The following is a 9,255-nucleotide window of genomic DNA, read 5'->3' as shown; positions in this document are numbered from 1 at the left end:
ACAGTAGATATAAGCATGATAAGCAATAGTAACAAAGATATGATTATACCCTTTTCTAGTATGATGTCAGATGTGAGACACAGCACAAGATCCATTTGAATATATCTTTATTTTGCTGCCAGACCTTACAGTGCTCAGATGTGGAATGGCACACACATCTGTACCAAAAAAAACCCCAACAAAACTGCATCAAATATACATTTAACCTACTAAGGTGATAACAACCTTTTTAGTCACTACCAAAATGTTATTATTCAGTCAAAACAAATCTACTGTATTCATGACAACAAATGGAAGTTACAGAACTTACACTGAGTTATAGATTTTATCTATCAGCCAGCAATCAAGTAAGGCTTTAAAACAGAATTTGTCATTCCTTTTCATTGAGGGACTTACATCTTTATTCAATTAGACTTTTCTTCAGATAAAATTACATATTCAAGTATACCTTAAACCTAAGCGAGAGCTAATGTTATAGATGAAATATTTACAAAAACAACCCGTAATGACAATTCTATGACAACTAGTCATAACTATTACTAGTAGAGCAATTACTTTAAACACTGGTTATACACGTCACAGGGTGAGACATATGTGCAGTCAGACCGGGATTCGAACCCAGGGCCTCGGAATACCCTTCAGATGCTCTACCGACTGAGCTACCCAGCCGCCTACACACTTTCTCCGCATTTTAATATGCAAGTCCTATACCGTGACATATTTCCCCACCATTTTGAAATTCGTCCTTGAATTTTTTTCAGTAGGTACTTAAGTATATATAAGCAATTACAGGCATAGGAGACTAACCAGTGTAATACCATTAAAGCTGGGCGCCAAATGTCAAAGGGTGAGAAAAATGTGCAGCCAGACCGGGACTCAAACCCGGGGCCTCGTAATACCGTTCTGATGCTCTACTGACTGAGCTACCCGGCCGTCTACATACTTTCTCCCTGTTTTAATATTCAAGTCCTATACCATGACATACAATACCGGAATTCGGTCTAGAGTAGAGATCCGAGCTAGTCCAATTTGATGTGATCCTAGGAAATATTGAGGTATTTTTTCATAACCTTAGGATGGCCAGCACATATTTATGCAATCTCGCCAGGCATATAAATGTTTTTGACAACACAGAAAATGATGTCACTCGACCTTCAGCTATTTCCGGAAGAAAAGAAAATGAAAGTAGAAATGCTAAACTTGAAAACGAAAGCCATATTTGAATAGAAAAACCTTGTGACCTCTCTAGAGGCCATATTTTTCATGGGATCTGTATAAAAGTTGGTCTGAATGTTCATCTTGATAATATCTAGGTCAAGTTCGAAATAGGGTCATGTGTGGTCAAAAACTAGGTCAGTAGGTCTAAAAATAGAAAAACCTTGTGACCTATCTAGAGGCCATACTTGTGAATGGATCTCCATAAAAATTGGTCAGAATATTCATCTTGATGATATCTAGGTCAAGTTCGAAAATGGTTCACGTGCCGTCAAAAAGTAGGTCAGTAGGTCAAATAATGAAAAAACGTTGTGACCTCTCTAGAGGCCATATTTTTCATGGGATCTGTATGAAAGTTGTTCTGAATGTTTATCTTGATGATATATAGGTCAAGTTTGAAACTGGGTCAACTGCGATCAAAAACTAGGTCAGTAGGTCTTAAAATAGAAAAACCTTGTGACCTCTCTAGAGGCCTTACCCTTGAATGGATCTTCATGAAAATTGGTCAGAATGTTCACCTTGATGATATCTAGGTCAAGTTTGAAACTGGGTCACGTGCCATCAAAAACTAGATCAGTAGGTCAGATAATAAAAAAACCTTGTGACCTCTCTAGAGGCCATACTTTTCATGGGATCTGTATGAAAGTTGGTCTGAATGTTCATCTTGATGATATCTAGGTCAGATTTGATACTGGGTCCACTGCGGTCAAAAACTAGGTCAGTAGGTCTAAAATTAGAAAAATCTTTTGACCTCTCTAGAGGCCATATTTTTCAATGGATCTTCATGAAAATTGATCTGAATGTTCACCTTGATGATATCTAGGTCAGTTTCGAAACTGGGTCACATGCGGTCAAAAACTAGGCCAGTAGGTATAAAAATAGAAAAACCTTGTGACCTCTCTAGAGGCCATATTTTTCATGAGATCTTCATGAAAATTAGTGAGAATGTTCACCTTGATGATATCTAGATTCAGTTAAAAACAGGGTCACGTACCTTCGAAAACTAGGTCAATAGGTCAAATAATAGAAAAACCTTGTGACCTCTCTAGAGACCATATTTTTCAATGGATCTTCATGAAAATTGGTCAGAATTTTTATCTTGATAATATCTAGGTCAAGTTCAAAACTGGGTCACATGAGCTCAAAAACTAGGTCACTATGTCAAATAATAGAAAAAACGATGTCATACTCAAAACTGGGTCATGTGGGAAGAGGTGAGCGATTCAGGACCATCATGGTCCTCTTGTTTTTCTAAACAGTGGTATAATAAACAGCTTTGTAAAGTTTTATATTCAGATTTTTCAAATGTAATCATGAAATTTCAAGATGATTCTGAAGAACATAAACAATATTTTAGAAGGACTTACTCTTTGAATTATATTAGGAAAAAAGGTTATGAAAGTGTAGAATGTTTATACAAGACCAAAGTGTGTATTTTGCCATAATGCTGCAAGAATCTCAGCATTGTCATAGTAACACAAAATGGAAAAACTGACTCTCCATGTATGCCCATTGATTTAAGATTGTGAAGTGATAAGGTTCCTGTTACTGTATTGAGCATCAGATGTGGGAAGTTTTGTAATATTTTAAAGCAATGACATTAATTATTGAAAATTTGTCTAAAGTTTGCCATATTTTGATAAAGGTTTATGATCAGGTTACCATAATGAATGCACAAGAATAAAGTCTCAAGAAATTTATTAGTTGCTATATCTGTAAATTTAACTAGAAATAACCTAACACTGGAAATTCAACGGACATTTATCATTGTGTAGTGGAAAAAAAAGATAAAGTTATAATGAAATCAGTGTAGGAATACATTAATGATGTAAAGGGTTCTAGTATAATACGGTACATCGGCTAAATATGATTTCTGGTAAATACAAAAATAAAACTGCATATTAGTAGTATTTTATATGATTTTTTTACTGGAAGGAATGGAATTTAATGTTAATATTCCAAAAAACATCTCTTGAATAACATGAACTTAAAAATCTCATTCTGCGAGAATTTCATTTGAAATCGAAATGAGTACTGGATTAAATATATTCGCCAAATACATTCACCTAATATATTCTGTATCTGTCATTTCTGAGAAATTCTTTACTGGCACAGTAAATGATATTTTTATGTTTGCCTTTTGTATGTATTATATATATTATGCTTTGTGTAGTGGTATTAGATGCCATAATTTACTCGTCTTCATTATGTAACAGGGCATGACTCATTATTATATTTAAGTAGCGATAAAAAGCTTATGTTACTTATAAAAGAGGTAAAAGATAAAATAAATGCACAGAAAATGGTAATATGGTTCCTCATTTTTCATTCATTTGTCCATTAGTTGAGCAATGATCTCCGACCTCACTATTTACTGTAGGGTTGGTAAATTTTCGCAATGGTTTGCTTTTACCTAATATTTGGCCACATAGATTTTTATGGCTCCACAGCTATTCAAATTCTGTTGCGTGTATGCAACCCATGATTACAATAGGTAACAGTTAACGGCCATGCGCCTCACTTTAGCACGTAAAATAAACTATTTTGACAGGCGTACGTCACTGTTCATAGTCAGGATTTTCTTGCTTTTTCAATTTAAGGTTAAAAGGTAAGACTGGAGGTCTTTAAACCAGAATTGTTTTATCTGCTTTAAATGGCAGTGTGGTTAGAAATGTTCTATCATCGTGTTTTAATGAACATGTTAAAATGAGAATATTCAAGGCTGTCTTGTGGTTTATCATCTGGTTTACCACGATTCATAATTTAGATGCTTGGATATTTCATTCCTGTGCATCTGAACTCTGAACCATGGTAAATCCACTGATAAACCACATAAAGCCAGTCACAGATCACAGTCTTAACATGAAGAAGACTTAGAGGTAGGTGATTAATGAAGAGAGTGATGACGATAATGACAGACTGTTCACTTATGAAATTACAGGGAAAAAGCCATGGTGAATGGGACATGACAGCTTAGATAAATTTTATCAATTTAAAACAGCCAAAGTATAAAGATGTATAATTATAACCAGCTACAAATCACAGTGTTAATTTGAAGGAAGATGACTTATACAGATTGTTATGATGATGTTCACATATCAAATTATGGGGAAAAGCGGTGCAAAAAAACCCTATTATAGCCAAAGCAAGCACTCGCCTGCACGAGTGTAAATAATATCTAAAGTACACATTTTGGACTAAAAAGCAAGATTTTATCTAAATGTTAGTTTTCTCAAGATAGACCAATTTATGAATGAAAATATCTGGGACAATCAATACCCTTGTTTCAAGAATTTATATATCACCCTGGATGGGACATACTTTGTACCTATGTTCTCCGTGACTATTTGATAAACAACATTGTTTTAAATCATAAGTCCTCCACCTCAGATTCATGTGGGGAGGTTGGCAGTTACTTGCGGAGAACAGGTTTGTACTTGTACAAAATCCAGGAACACTGGTTAGGTTAACTGCCCAGTTACATAACTGAAATTCTGTTGAAAAACGGCGTTAAACCCAAAACAAACAAACGTTGTACCTATGAAGACGAACCTTTGCTGATGACTGCATGTGTTGTGAGCAGTCAAAACAAAGACAAGAGAACCAAATAGGCCTAAGTCGCTCACCTGAAGAAAACCACTTTTTATTCCAGTCTGTGTGTCTGTCACAAAGCTTGTCCGCACTCTCAGTTGAACATAATTTGAACAAAATATGTTTGACTATAAGACCTCGGCCAAGTTCGATAACAAGCCAAATCCGCCCAGGCACTTGAATTATGGCCCTTGAATTACTGATTGAATCCACTCATCCAAACCATCTTATTGGGTCCACTCATCTAATCCATCTAGAGAAACCTAGACATTTTTCCTAGGGGCAGATGTGGGAAAAAGCTTGTCTGCACTCTTAAGTCGAACATTTCTCATCAGATTTTCACCAAACTTGAACAAAATGTGTTTGATCATAAGATCTCGGCCAAAATTGATAACTAGCCAAATCCGCCCAGGCACTTTTGAATTATGGTCCTTGAATTACTAATAGAGTCCACTCGTCCAAGCCATCTACTTAGGTCCACTCATCTAATCCATCTAGAGAAACTAGACATTTTTCATAGGGGCAGTTGTGGGAGACATGCACTTTTCTCAAAAGCATCTCTAGTTTTATTTTAAGCTCAAAAGTCCCCAATCAAATAAACATGGTAAAGGACTTTATAATGATGCTCCTGACAAGGTTTGATGAAGACCCATGTAGGAATTAATGAGAAGAAGTTAGTTAAAGGTACATGTATTTCTATTTTTAACTAGAAGCCGCCAAAAGGGGGAAATTGTCTCAAATTGAAAATCCATTGAGCAGTTCACGAGAAGTGGTAATTAAAAGGTCTTTTTTATTTTTAGCCCTTGTGGCCCCTAAAAGTGGCCAACACCCCACATTTGACCTTGCAATGATTCTTTAGACCAGGTATGATGCAGATCCATCAAGCAGTTCGTGAGAAGTCATTCAATGATATTTCTGTTTTTTACGCTAGCAGAGTGCCCCCAACTGAACACTTGGTTAAGGACCTTATAATGATGCTAAAATTTCTGATGTATTTGTTGATGTTCTAAAATGGATATAAAACTACATTTAGATCCTACCGAATTTTGAAATGAAAATTGAAAATATGGAAATATTAGCAATATTTTATGGACTAGTCAAAGGTGTCATAGAAACAATTTTAGTTTACATCACCAACTCAAGAGCTGCATTTGAGAAGTTTGCATTTAGAACAGGCTTGGAGGTAGACAACATCAAAAACATAGTAGTCTTTTGGAATCTTTTAATGCACGGTGACATTGCTGAGAAGTTCTATCGTCTGTTAATAAGTGCTTGCTACTCCTTACATTCATTTTTCTACATGGCTGAGACAACAATCTATCTTCTGGTCCCATACACTCGACGGATGACTCCCAGTGAGACTATTGGCTGCTTGGTCCCTTTGTTTAACACTCTTCTTGTCCTTAAGTAGCAAATGTTCCAACTGATTCAATCCATTTGTAAGCAAAGGTTCAAATAACTGTCTTTCGGCAGCCTTTATTTTACAGCTCTTCCAGATACTTCTTGTTTCAATGGAACCACATTGAATATAGAAGAATAGCCTGTGAAATTCTCAATCATTTGGTCTCTTAGTTGTACACCACTTTCTGACTCCTAAAGTAGACATTCACGATTTCATTTTTAGCTCGACTATACGAAGTATAAGGAGAGCTATCCTACTTGACTCGGCGTCGGCGTCCGCGTCCCCACCTTGGTTAAAGTTTTTTTACACTTTCGCTTTTTTCAACTTATCTCTGTAATTACTTGATGGATTTGATTCAAACTTGAAATAGTTATTCCTCATCATCACCCACATCATCTGGCATAAGGGCCATAACTCTGGTACCAATATTTCATGATTTATCTCCCCTTTCCATTTAGTTTTTAAGGTTAAAGTTTTGATGCACTTTCACTCTATCTCTTGTTATTACTGTATGGATTTGATTCAAACTTAAAATAATTGTTCAACATCATCACCCACATCATATGAATATCATATAAATAAATAAACTGAAACATATGACACAAGATGCATAACTCTGGCACAAATTTTTCATGAATTATTCCCGCTTTTTACTTAGAATTTCAGGTTAAAGTTTTGATGCACTTTCACTCTATCTCTGTTTTTACTGAATGGATTTGATTCAAACTTAAATAGTTGTTAAGCATCATCACCGATGCCATATGACACAAGGTGCATAACTCTGGCACCAATTTTTCATGAATTATTCCCCCTTTTTACTTAGAATTTCAGGTTAAAGTTTTGATGCACTTTCGCTCTATCACTGTTATTACTGAATGGATTTGATTCAGACTTTAAATAGTTGTTCAACATCATCACCCACATCATTTGACACAAGGTGCATAACTCTGGCACCAATTTTTCATGAATTATTCCCCCTTTTTACTTAGAATTTCAGGTTAAAGTTTTGATGCACTTTCACTCTATCACTGTTATTACAGAATGGATTTGAGTCAAACTTAAAATAGTTGTTCAACATCATCATCCACACCATTTAACACAAGGTGCATAAATCTGGCACCAATTTTTCATGAATTATGCCCCCTGTTACTTAGAATTAAAGGTTAATTTTGATGCATTTTCACTATCTCTCAGTTATTATGAAATGCATTTGATTCAAACTTGAAGTATTGTACGATTTAATTGACCTGTCAAAACATGTTCCCGGCTTTCATGTTAATCTTATATAGGCTCGAACAGAATATGATGAAAGCCGGGTCCATTTTTTGACAGGTCAAATAAATTGGACAATAGTTGTTCCACATTTTCACCCACACCATATGAAACTAGATGCATAACTCTTGCACCAATATTTTATTAATTATGCCCCCGTTTTGCTTAGGCTATACTTATATAGTGTTTTGATACACTTTATCTGTACCTCTCTTATTACTTAATATTTTTGACACAGACTCAGGCAATTGTGCAATATCTCCATTCACCATTGGAGTTAATAAACACTCCAGTGACAGCTCCAGTTTCCTCAGATATGCCCAGTTTCACTATCCAGCATCGAAATAGTTGAGCACGCTGTCTCCTCTGACAGCTCTTGTTATGCTCCCCTTCGAAGAAGGAGGGGTATATTGTTTTGCAGATGTCTGTCTGTCTGTCGGTCGGTCAGCCAGTATGTAGATCAATCCGTTTCCGGATGATAACTCAAGAACACTTGGGCCTAGGGTCATGAAAGTTGATAGGGAGGTTGGTCATGACCAGCAGATGACTCTTATTGATTTTGAGGTCAGTGGGTCAAAGATTAAGGTCACAGCGACCAGGAACAGTAAAACGGTTTCCGGACAATAACTCAACAATGCCTGTGCCAAGGATAATGAAAGGTGATAGAGGTTAATCATGACTAGCAGATGACCCCTATTGATTTTGAGGTCAGTAGGTCAAAGGTCAAAGTCACACTGACCCGGAACAGTTAAACCGTTTCCAGACGATAACTTGAGAAGGCTTGGGCGTAGGATCACGAAACTTAATAGGGAGGCTGATCATGACCAGCATATGACCTGTTGAATTTGAGGTCAATAGGTCAAAGGTCAAGGTCACATTGAGCCAGAACAGTAGAACTTTTGTTTACAGTGAGCAAATGATTTATGTTCCTTGTGCAATTACTGAATGCACCAAGGGGGTGGGGGGGGGGGGGCTTCATTTCGTGTACAACAAGCTTTTTTCACTTTAAAATTGGCTCTGTGTAAATCGAATTCACTTTCTCTTGATGTAATTCTATAAGATTTTAAACTTAAAATGTTTTACAAGGACTTTAACAATGGTTCATTCAAAGAATGTTCAGGTTACAGTATTTCAATTTTCACCTTCCAAAGTTTTACTTCTAAGGTGTTAAATGTGCTGACTTCACGAAGTCAATATTTATTTCTGTATAACATAATAAACAGGTTTCAGGTATCTGATGTTTTGGAAAACAGTGTTCTGTAATTGTATAATTCTGTGTTTAATTTATGAAAAAACTGAATCAGATATATTTTAAAAATACTGATAATAATACTTATGTGGTTTTACAGAAATCTGATGGTTATTTTAAATTTTCAATGCAGGTCTTTTGAAATTTTGTTTTAAACATTACTTTTTTTACAACAACATATGAATTAATTAACAACTGAATAAAAAAAAGATCCTTTGGAAGCATAGAACGCTACCAAGACCGAGTTGGATAGAATCTGTTAAAGGGAGGTAATGAAATGTGCAACACCCAACCTAGCACTGACTTAAGCTGATCTTTATTATACAGACATATTAAAAGGACTCTCTGGTTCCAAAGGTTCATAATTATTGAGTCCAGAAATGTTGTTACTTTTACAGGTACCACACAACATTTAGAGACCTCTATTGTGATAGTTATTCAAAACAGATAGACTGAACTTTGGTAAATTATCTACATAATGTAACCAGATTTCCTCCTGGAAAGAAATTTTAAAATGATTTTGTAA

Source organism: Mercenaria mercenaria, chromosome 8 (assembly GCF_021730395.1).
Source record: "Mercenaria mercenaria strain notata chromosome 8, MADL_Memer_1, whole genome shotgun sequence".
Taxonomy (NCBI): Eukaryota; Metazoa; Mollusca; class Bivalvia; order Venerida; family Veneridae; genus Mercenaria; species Mercenaria mercenaria.
This window is presented reverse-complemented; position numbering follows the sequence as displayed.